The sequence below is a fragment of the Neolamprologus brichardi genome, chromosome 11 (assembly GCF_056152115.1).
Source record: "Neolamprologus brichardi isolate AB-2024 chromosome 11, ASM5615211v1, whole genome shotgun sequence".
NCBI lineage: Eukaryota > Metazoa > Chordata > Actinopteri > Cichliformes > Cichlidae > Neolamprologus > Neolamprologus brichardi.
The window spans coordinates 17,235,546-17,246,870 of NC_142114.1; positions in this window are offsets into that span (position 1 = coordinate 17,235,546).

Consider the following 11,325-nt stretch of genomic DNA (forward strand, 5'->3'; position numbering starts at 1 on the left):
TAAAGGTCAGTTAGTGTTCTCAACATGGACAACAAAGTTCTGTTGAAACGCTCCACTTGCCCATTTCCTTGTGGATGGTATGGGGTAGTGTGAGAGCCACGTAAACCACAGACTTTTTGCAACTGGGAAAACATCTGATTCTCAAATTCCCTGCCCATGTCATGGTGGATTCGTGCTGGGAAACCAAAGTTCAGAGCAAAGTGATTGAAGACCTTATCCACCACTGTTTTTGCAGATTTGTTTTTTGTTACGTAAGCTTGTGCAAAACGTGTGAAGTGGTCCATCACTACCAGTATGTACTCATATCCCTGTTTACAAGTCTCAAGGTGCAAAAAGTCTATGGACACAAGCTCAAATGGGAATATCGTTGTAATGGTGGTCAGTGGGGCCCTGGTAATCTTACTTGGCCGCTTTCTCTTGAGGCATTCGTAGGCATGCATTACAAAATGCTCCACATAGCTTTGCATTCGAGGCCAGTAGAACCTGTCCCTTATTAAACACAGAGTTCTTTCTGCCCCGAAATGTCCCTATGGAGGACCACAAGAGCCACGCGCATCGAAATAAAAAATCCTGTGCTTAATTAATGAATTGTAGAATAAAATCTGCATTTGTCAATTCATTTTTGAATTCCAATATAATAAACTGATTTTTAAAATGCTTTTTAAGTCTTAATTTCAAAAACCTTTTTTGAATTGCACTTTAATAAACTTCATTTCAAAAACCTTTTTCGAATTGCACTTTAATAAACTGCATTTCAAAAACCTTTTTCGAATTGCACTTTAATAAACTGCATTTCAAAATCCATTTCCCTTTCCTGTTCGCTCAGGGATTAACATGTGGATTAGCATTTGGATTAGCAGTTGGATTAACAACTTCATTTTAAAAATCCTGCTGCTATTCAAATTAGCCACACCGTGGGATGTAAGGAGCTCTCTGATTGGTTGGTCAGACACAGGCTGTCTGCCAGCCTGGATGTTTCTAGCTCATAGCTTCGCCCTGCTAAGAAGCGTGTGCTTGTACAAAGGCCGTTCGGCCTCGGGATTTACACTCGGCTCGACACGGATATGTGAAGAATGAAGGGACCCTGCAGCGAAACGGAGAGCCCAACCTCTATCTGAGTGCCTGTTTACAAAGTCTGACCTCCTGTGAAGGTAACGTGCTAACGTGGCTAACGCTAGCATCACCGCACATAGCCCCGTTATTTTAAGGTCATCTTAGCTTATGAAAGTTTTACGTCGCAGCTGTACGAGCTAGCTACGTGTTTTGTAAGCTGCTGTGCTCTTCACAAATAAAGCTGGAAGCAGCTCAAACTATTAGAACCAGCACTGAGGCCCGTTACATTTATACAGTGTTAGAGCAACGGCTGCAGCCTATAGCCTTTAAACTAGCGATTAAAATGCTGACAGTAAACTCGTCAGTCCAGATGTTACCACATTACTTTGTGATACTTGTGAGTTAAAACAACTGAGACAGGCTGATTAAAATAACAACTGTCAGTTCTCTCATTCAGCATATCAAGACTGGAGATCACACTACTGATTTCAGTTCATTTAATATGTGAGTGCACAGATTCATTCTCAACTGGACATAAACGATGATCAAAGGTTGTATATATGATGAATTCATCAAATCCCAGCCTGTAACACAGTGCGCTGAATCTTAGCTTTGAATGTCCAGTATATTCTAATCAGTGCAATCTAAGCATTCACTGAACCTACAGTATCTACACCTGTGTGGCAAATGTGTGGTAAAGCTACAGATAATGAAATTTAATTATTAATACAATATACATCATGAGAAACGAAAGCTGAAATTGAGTCAGTTTAGTACTTTTCTCTGTATGCTCTGTGATTATAAAGGCCTTAAATTCTGTGATATATACTGTAAATGATTTTCACAGAGGTCTTAAAGTACTTAAATCACTGCTGATAGTCTGGTTGTTTATATTTTCACATTTGTGTCTGTAGGGCTGTTTGATGACAATTTGGACTCCTCTGGGAGATGAGGACACCCACACCTGTTCCATACTGCAGCCATTGATGGTGTTATGGCTCTGAGTCAGCTTTGGGCCATCAGACGCACACACTTGAAAACCAGCACCTGGACTTCATGCAGGAGAGACGGCCTCAGTGATGATGGACTCTGCATCCTCTACTTTACCTCCTAATCTCTTTCTCTTTAACACACAATTAAAATCTTAGTGAGGAAGTCTCTAACTTGTACACATTTGTACTTTTACTTGTTTTATGAGTTATTTTTAAGAAGAGTAAAGTTATTCACAAAGTTTTTATTCTTCTGTATTTATTGTTTTGTATCATGTACCACAGTCATACTGAATTATACAGACCTGGTGAATTGGAGAAAAAAAAAATCATATATGAATGAATCATTCAGCTTCAGCAGTATTTCTATTCATCTTATGAATTCCAGTCTAATGTCAATTCACTGTTTGAGTTCAGTCTTGGTCTTAAACTCCAGAGAATACCACCTGGTTCAACAATCTTTTCATCTAATTATTGGGAAAACAGTTTTCTTCTGAGAGATGCTGCTAGAGCTGAAATAGAGCCCAAAGAAACAAAGTTTAGTCCCTCTGGATTTTCCATGGAAAATTGTTTTATCACTCACTCAGGTGACTTCTCCAGTGTCACGGATGAGTGATGAATGTATCTCCCACTGGAAACCATTGTGTCCAGTTAAAGTCAATCGACTTTTTTAAGGAGAGTTGTTAGATGCTGTGCTCATGAGGACAATGGGTTTTAAACTTGCAGCACAACACAAAGCTGAAATACTGGATCAACGATCAAAACACATTGAGCAGAATTAAGTCAAAATGTAATATCCTCATATGATGACACATCACACATGATCCAGCATTGTTCTAAGAATGCAAACTTTCTTATTGGAAGTTTCCACAGCTGCCAGAAAGGGACAGATTTCTGGCTGGTCTTAATGAGTGGTCGTTGCTCTCTTGTTTTCTCTGGAATTGCTGCACGGAGGATGTAACACCCATGATAAGCGCTGAGGTGTGTGTCCTCGTCAGAAATCAGTAATGCTCAGCTTCCAGGTAAGGAGAAGTGGAACCAGAAGATATTCAAATGCATCTCTCCACAGCTGCTGATGAATTCTACAAAAAACAAAGTTTGTTAAAAACATTTGCAGGTGAATCACCACTGATTTATCACTGACATCCATTTACTCAAAAATTACTGACAAGTGGACAACTAGAATATATAGTTTATAATTTCAACATTGTACTGTAAAAAATGGAACTTTATATGACAAATGTGTGGTGCTTGTGGAATTTTTAACAAGGACCCTACAAAACTTTACAGTACTCATGCTGCCACACTTCTGATGGCTAGGTGTGCAGTTCCTGCTTTAAATGCATTCACTTTTAAGATTAAGAAATCTAAGTGATAAGAGGCCAGAAATGTTTGAACTTGCTTATGAACCTAAATCACTGAGGCCGTCTCTCCTGCATGAAGTCCAGGTGCTGGTTTTCCAGTGTGTGCGTCTGATGGCCCAAAGCTGACTCAGAGCCATAACACCATCAATGGCTGCAGTATGGAACAGGTGTGGGTGTGTCCTCATCTCCCAGAGGAGTCCAAATTGTCATCAAACAGCCCTACAGACACAAAAATGTGAAAATATAAACAACCAGACTATCAGCAGTGATTTAAGTACTTTAAGACCTCTGTGAAAATCATTTGCAGTATATATCATAGAATTTAAGGCCTTTATGATCACAGAGCATACAGAGAAAAGTACTAAACTGAATCAATTTCAGCTTTCGTTTCTCATGATGTATATTGTATTAATAATTAAATTTCATTATCTGTAGCTTTACCACACATTTGCCACACAGGTGTAGATACTGTAGGTTTAGTGAATGCTTAGATTGCACTGATTAGAATATACTGGACATTCAAAGCTAAGATTCAGCGCACTGTGTTAGAGGCTGAGATTTAATGAATTCATCATGTATACAACCTTTGATCATCGTTTATGTCCAGTTGAGAATGAATCTGTCCACTCACATATTAAATGAACTGAAATCAGTAGTGTGATCTCCAGTCTTTATATGCTGAATGAGAGAACTGAAAGCTGTTATTTTAACCAGCCTGTTTCAGTTGTTTTAACTCACAAGTATCACAAAGTAATGTGGTAACATCTGGACTGACGAGTTTACTGTCAGCATTTTAATCGCTAGTTTAAAGGCTATAGGCTGCAGCTGTTGCTCTAACACTGTATAAATGTAACAGGCCTCAGTGCTGGTTCTAATAGTTTGAGCTGCTTCCAGCTTTATTTGTGAAGAGCACAGCAGCTTACAAAACACGTAGCTAGCTCGTACAGCTGCGACGTAAAACTTTCATAAGCTAAAATGACCTTAAAATAACGGGGCTACGTGCGGTGATGCTAGCGTTAGCCACGTTAGCACGTTACCTTCACAGGAGGTCAGACTTTGTAAACAGGCACTCAGCCAGAGGTTGAGCTCTCCCTTTCGCTGCAGGGTCCCTTCATTCTTCACATATCCGTGTCGAGCCGAGTGTAAATCCCGAGGCCGAACGGCCTTTGTACAAGCACACAGGCTTCTTAGCAGGGCGAAGCTATGAGCTAGAAACATCCAGGCTGGCAGACAGCCTGTGTCTGACCAACCAATCAGAGAGCTCCTTACATCCCACGGTGTGGCTCATTTGAATAGCAGCAGGATTTTTAAAATGAAGTTGTTAATCCAACTGCTAATCCAAATGCTAATCCACATGTTAATCCCTGAGCGAACAGGAAAGGGAAATGGATTTTGAAATGCAGTTTATTAAAGTGCAATTCAAAAAAGGTTTTTGAAATGCAGTTTATTAAAGTGCAATTCGAAAAAGGTTTTTGAAATGCAGTTTATTAAAGTGCAATTCGAAAAAGGTTTTTGAAATGCAGTTTATTAAAGTGCAATTCGAAAAAGGTTTTTGAAATGAAGTTTATTAAAGTGCAATTCGAAAAAGGTTTTTGAAATGCAGTTTATTAAAGTGCAATTCGAAAAAGGTTTTTGAAATGAAGTTTATTAAAGTGCAATTCGAAAATGTTTTTTGAAATGAAGACTTAAAAAGCATTTTAAAAATCAGTTTATTATATTGGAATTCAAAAATGAATTTACAAATGCAGATTTTATTCTACAATTCATTAATTAAGCACAGGATTTTTTATTTCAATGCGCGTGGCTCTTGTGGTCCGCCATATGCAGCAGATTCTCCCTCTGCAATATTGCACTTTCAACAGCAGCTCTAGTGACACCCTGTTTGACTTCTGATGTGCACTGTGCCATATTCTGCTCAATGTTTAGTGGTAAGCGGGATAGGCCATCTGCATCTGCATTTTTCTTCCCTGGCCGGTATTTGATAGTAAAGTTGAAGTCAGCCAGTTCACTCATCCAGCGGTGGCCTGTGGCGTTCAGCTTTGCTGTCGTAAGGACATATGTCAAAGGGTTATTGTCTGTGTAGACAACAAAATGTGGGGCGTAATATAGGTAGTCCCGAAAGCGTTCACAGACTGCCCATTTTAAAGCCAAGAATTCCAGCTTTCACGAATGCATATGATAGTTTTTCTCAGGGGGTGTTAATGTCCTTGAGCCATATGCAATGACCTTCATCTTGCCTGCTTGCTTTTGATATAACACAGCTCCCAGGCCCTGTTGTGAGGCATCACAATGGAGTACAAAGGGCTCTGAGAAATCAGGGTAACCCAAAATAGGTGGCTGTGTTAGACAATCAGTCAACTCATTTAGGGCATTTTGATGGCTCTCAGTCCATTTAATGGGTGTGTTAGGCGGTGGTCGACCTTTCAGTTTTGTCTTAACCACTTTCCCCTTTGTCCTGGGCACTGGTGGCGGTGCTTTATCTGGAGGCAGTGTCAGCAACTGGTACAGGGGTTTTGCCACTTTTGAAAAGTTTGGGATATAGGATCTATAGTAGGACAGGAATCCTAGGACCCGACTCAGTTCCCCCACTGTGGATGGTGGTTTGTCTCTGAGAGCTTGTACAGGGACTATTTCGCGGGGTCCATGGTATATCCCTCTTCGGACACCATCCGACCAAGGAAACGTACCTTTCTCTTGAAGATGTCACATTTCTGTGGGCTGAGTTTGACACCATGCTTTTGGTATCTCTGAAGGACGGCTCTGATGTGTTCAAGATGAGCATCAAATGAAGTAGAGTGGACTAGGTTGTCGTCCAAATATGGCTGACAGATTATATCCCGCAGTCCCCTTAAACAGTCCTCCATGCTCCACTGAAACTCTGCTGGGGCTGAGCTGAGGCCAAAGGGTATGCGGTTCCACTGGTACAAGCCCCAAGGTGTGATGAAGGCTGTCAGGGGGCGACTTTCAGGGTCCAGGAACCCCTGATGGTATGCTTTCCCCTGATCAATAACAGAGAACCAGGAGCTGCCATGAAGGGAATCTAGCATATCCTGAATTCTGGGAATTGGGTGTCTGTCTGGTACTGACTTCCGGTTGAGTTCCCTGTAATCACAGCACAATCTCAATTCACCTGACTTCTTCCGAACGCAGACGATTGGAGACGAGTAGGGTGACCTGGACTCTGAAATCCACCCACGGTTCAGCAGGTCTTGAAGATAGTCTTTCACCTCTTGGTGCAGAGGCTTTGGCACAGATATGTAGGTCTTTCAAACAGGTGTTGTGTCATGCAATGTGATGTGCATGTTTAAACTGGGGATGCACCCAACATCTTTATCATCATAAGCAAAAGCATGACATTCCTCTCTTAACAGCTGTCTCACCGTTTGTTGTTCATTTTCACTGAGATGGTCCAACTTAACTGGAGGGTCCCACTGAGGTGGCTTATGGTTGGAGGAGGGTGTGCTCATAACCTCATTCACCTGTATAGGAGGCTGTGACGAAATCTGCTCCACTGAGTCTTGTGTCTTTTCAGGGGTGATGGGGTACACTGCTTTTATTTCTTCCAGATGTCCCAGAACAGTGTGAGGAATTAAGTTGACATCCCGCTTGTTGGTATTAGCTATCGCGACTGGGATGTACACTGACCTGCCCTCCATTATTGTGACCAGTCCCTCTTGAATGACAAGACCCTCAGGCAACTGCGATGGTTCATTCGGGACAAATAACAGATTCTGTCCTGAAAACTGGGCTCCAATGTGTGCACGGACATATGTGGTGGTAATCTCTTCAGCAGCCAGACATAGTCCCCTCTTTCCTGCCAGTACTGTGCCCACACTTTGGTTTTGGTCTGGTTACTGCAATAGTTTTAGTACTGATTTAGCAGTGTGTACTGATACTGAGAGGATTTGGCTGATTTTTCGAACGTTGCGTGATCTTGGTTGTCGCTTGCCCCATTTACTCACAACTTCCTCTATTACATTAAATCCGATAATGGGCAGTTGTGCAACATTGGGGTCACTGGATACAAGCATTGGGACTAGAAGACAATTTTCAGGGTTACAGTCCAAATAGAATTCTGTCTCTACCCACCCATCATATGGGATTTCACTACCATTAGCTGCTAAAGCTACTAGAGGTTCTGTTCCCAACAGCTCCGCAAGTGGCCTGACAGTGCTGTGTGGTAGGTGTTGTTCTCGCCATTCATTGTTAATCAGACTTGCCTGAGCTCCGGTGTCCCACAGGGCCTCTACTGGTACCTTATCTAGGTGGCACTGAACTGTGCATCTTTTCCCAATGAGACTGATGAGCTTGGTTTACCGTTATGAGGGTATATAGCCATTAGATGTGTCACTTGTCAATTTGTTGCTGTTTGGCTCTTTGGGGCCAGTTTCAGTGCATGTGGAGTAATTTTGTGGTGCTTGTTGATGCGAGGTGTTTTGCACATAGACAGGATTTACCTGGGACCTGGGTGATGAGTGGGCTACTGTGGGTCCCGGCTCAGTAGCCCCCTCCCGTTTCCCTGAGTGATCCTAGCCTGCCTGCACCCTCGGGAAAGGTGACCCTCCTCACCACAGCGGTAGCAGTGTCTACACAGGTCACCAAGCTGAGCCTCTCTGCACATTTGGCAACCTCTAGCACGTCTTGTTGTAGGAGAGAACCGACTGTCCATACTTGACCTTACTTTTGTTGCTTCTAAAGTCTCATTAAACATTTTCTTTACTTCAAGCACATCAGCTTTCAGGCCTTCAATCAGCTTAGCTGTCTCTGAATCCAGGCCCTTATTCTGTCCTTGCTTTTTCTTTGTGGCACCTCCTTCACCCCCCTTTGTCTGAGTTTCATCCTTTCTGTCTGGTTCACTGTTCAAAGGTGGCTGAGTGTGGTTGTGCTGTGACTCTGTGTGTACCTCATTTTTGGTGTTTTTACTGTAGTATTTCTCCTCAGATTATTTTGTCGCTCTAATTCAAGGCTGGCTGCTTCATTTATCTTCTCAATTAGAACCTCATATGTTACTTGGTAGTTGCTAAGATAAGGCTTTAACTGAAACTTCACGGCTTCACTGAGGAGGCCAGTCTCTAATGAGCGCAGGAACTTGCGCTGAATTAAGTCTGGGCTGAACGGCTCCCCTTCCTCGTCATCACCAGACTTCCAGAGCAATTTCTCTCTGAGTTCTATTGCCCTGAACAGAAAGCACTGAGCAGATTCTTTGGGGTCTTGGGATATGCTCATGAGTTGATGAAGCAGGTCAGGTGACGAGTCTACTTTGTAATGTCCCCGTAATATAGTTCTTAGTGTGGGAAGTGTGAGGTCACGTTTCACTTCCAGCAAGTCTTGAAGGTGAAGGCTAGGGCTTACTGCCTTAATCACAGCTTCAATGATTTCAGTCTCTGAGTAGCCTTTCTTAAGCCCGGAATCAATTTGGTTGGTCAAGCTAGTGAAAGATAACTTGTCTTTTTTGTCCTGCTTCCCCGATCTGACCCCAAATCCGAAAGTCTTTTCTCAGAGTCACTTCTGGTGTAGTAAAGGGTGCAGGCTGACTTACTTGTTTTTCACTTATCCCAGCTGCACCTCTAAACTCTGTCCCCAACGTTTCAATTTTTTCTTCCAGAACACGTCGTGCTTCTGCTTGAGCTTGTTGGAGCTGACTGTATTCTTGTTTCAGTCTTTTTATCTCACTGAGCTCTGCTCGTTGTATCTCCACTTCAGTCAAAGGATGTTCTTGTAATGACTGTATGAATGACTGGAGATCACGAATGAACTGCTGAAACACTTCAGATTCCTCTGTTTTTTCAATCTCGTCCAGAGTACTTTCTGCCAGCCGAATTAGAGCACGTCGGGACTGTCCTTTAAAACCCACCCCTGCTGGTTCGCTGCACTCAAGATGCTGGCATACCTTGGTGAGTTCGGGTTTCCCAAGTGTCCACAATGCTGTGCTGATCTCATCCTGTAGTTGTTCTATCTTTACCAGATGTTGATTTAATGTGTTCTAGGTTCTTGTCTGGAGCAGGAAATATGCTCCTGGCTGCTGGCTCGCCAAATTATGTTACACACTGAAGGACGACAGGGTTCATTCAGGTGCACATGAAGGTTTATTGCGCTGAAACACAGCAAAACAATTCAGTGTTACTGGCGGCTTCCATTGTAATAACTGGCCTGCGTTACTTTTGTAGCATTACATGTAATGACCCTGTATTAATCAGCCCTTAACACACAGAGAAATTGACCAGTAAACAATAGACAACATAACATATACTGGCTGGTCTATTTCCTATATCTTTAACTGAAACCAGTTAACAGTTTCCTTTCACATTACTGATGGAACAACACGGTTACAGAGATTAATGCAGGAGGCTAACATGACTTAGCTAGCGCACAAACGTTACTAGCATTACCCACAGATAAGGAACACATCTGAGACTTGTTCTTAATGCTCAAAATACTCAGGGTGCCACAAAGAGCATTTCTGAAAGCACAACATGCTTAAAGCTACAGGGCTACAATCATACTGGGTGCCACTCCTGCCAGGTAAGAAAAACGCATCGTTTTCTCTCCTGTCCACACAGCGTTTTCGCTCATGGAAAACGCTCTCGAAAACGCATACATTTGAAAACGGTGTTTTGGTGTGGCAGTGTGGACAGCGAAAACAGAGACTTTCTAAAACGATGACGCATGTTAGTCATGTGATGCAGTCATGTGACCAATTAAACTAAGATAGCGGAGGGCATTATACAGCAATTCTTTTGTTTGCTCTCAATTTTGACAGCCCTAATAAAGATTAATATCAGTCTGTATATCCTCAGATAGCTTTTCTTCAAATTCTTTAAATCTCACTCGCGTTTTGCAACTTTGCACTTTTATGTTACTCGCAGCAACAACTCCACCTCATTGCTAGTCCATTTAAAAAACTCTGTGCTTTTCCTTAACATTTTGCAGCAATGTTTGCAGCTGGAAAGTAAATAAGCAGCAGACAGAAATAAGGCAGGTCGAATCTTCTTGCGTTTCACGCATGCGCAGTACTGGAACGTCAGTGTTTTCAGCCGTTTCAATGTGGAGGTGCAACTCTGTGAAAACAACTGAAAAACGCTAGCATGGACGCCGAGCGTTTTCAGACGAAAACGCCATTTTCAGATCTATCTGGGCTAGTGTGGACGTAGCAGGCTCACAATGATTGGACAATCAAATACTGGAAAGTGTTGCTCAGTTTGTGAGTCTTGATTTCTGCTATAACATTAAACATGAAAGTAGACATCCTGCCTTGTCCCAATGGTTAGGGCTACTGCTGGTGTTGTAATAGTGTGAGGATATTTTCTTGGCCAATTTTGGGTACCAACTGAGCCTATCTGTGATTATGTCCATCCCCTCATGACCACGGTGTGCATATTTTTGATGGCTGCTTCCAACAGGATAATACACCATGTCACAAACCTCAAATCATCTCAAACTGGTGTCTTGAACAAGAAAATTAGTTTAGTGTCCTCAAATGCCCTCCACAGCCAGTTTACCTCAGTCTAATAGAGCACCTTTGGGCTATGGTGGAAAGGCATATTCACATCATGGATGTGCAGCCAACAAATCTGCTTCTACTGTGTGATGCTATCGTGTCAATCTGAACCAAAATTTCTGAGGAATGTTTCCAGCACCTTGTTGAATGTCATAAAGAATTAAAACAGTTCTGAAACCAAAAGTGGCTCCAGAGCAGTACTAACAAGGCCTAGGTCACCTAAAAGAGGGTCTGATGAATAAATGTTAATTGTGTTGTTATTTTTGGTGGTGTATTGCTCAGGCACGTTTCTGTACTACACGAATACGAAAAAAACTGTGAGTGTAATTTAATTCAGTTATTGTTATTGCCAATTAGAGTGAACTTTATTAACCATCATAAAATATATCTATCATACAACTTAACAAAAGTGACCCCGCTT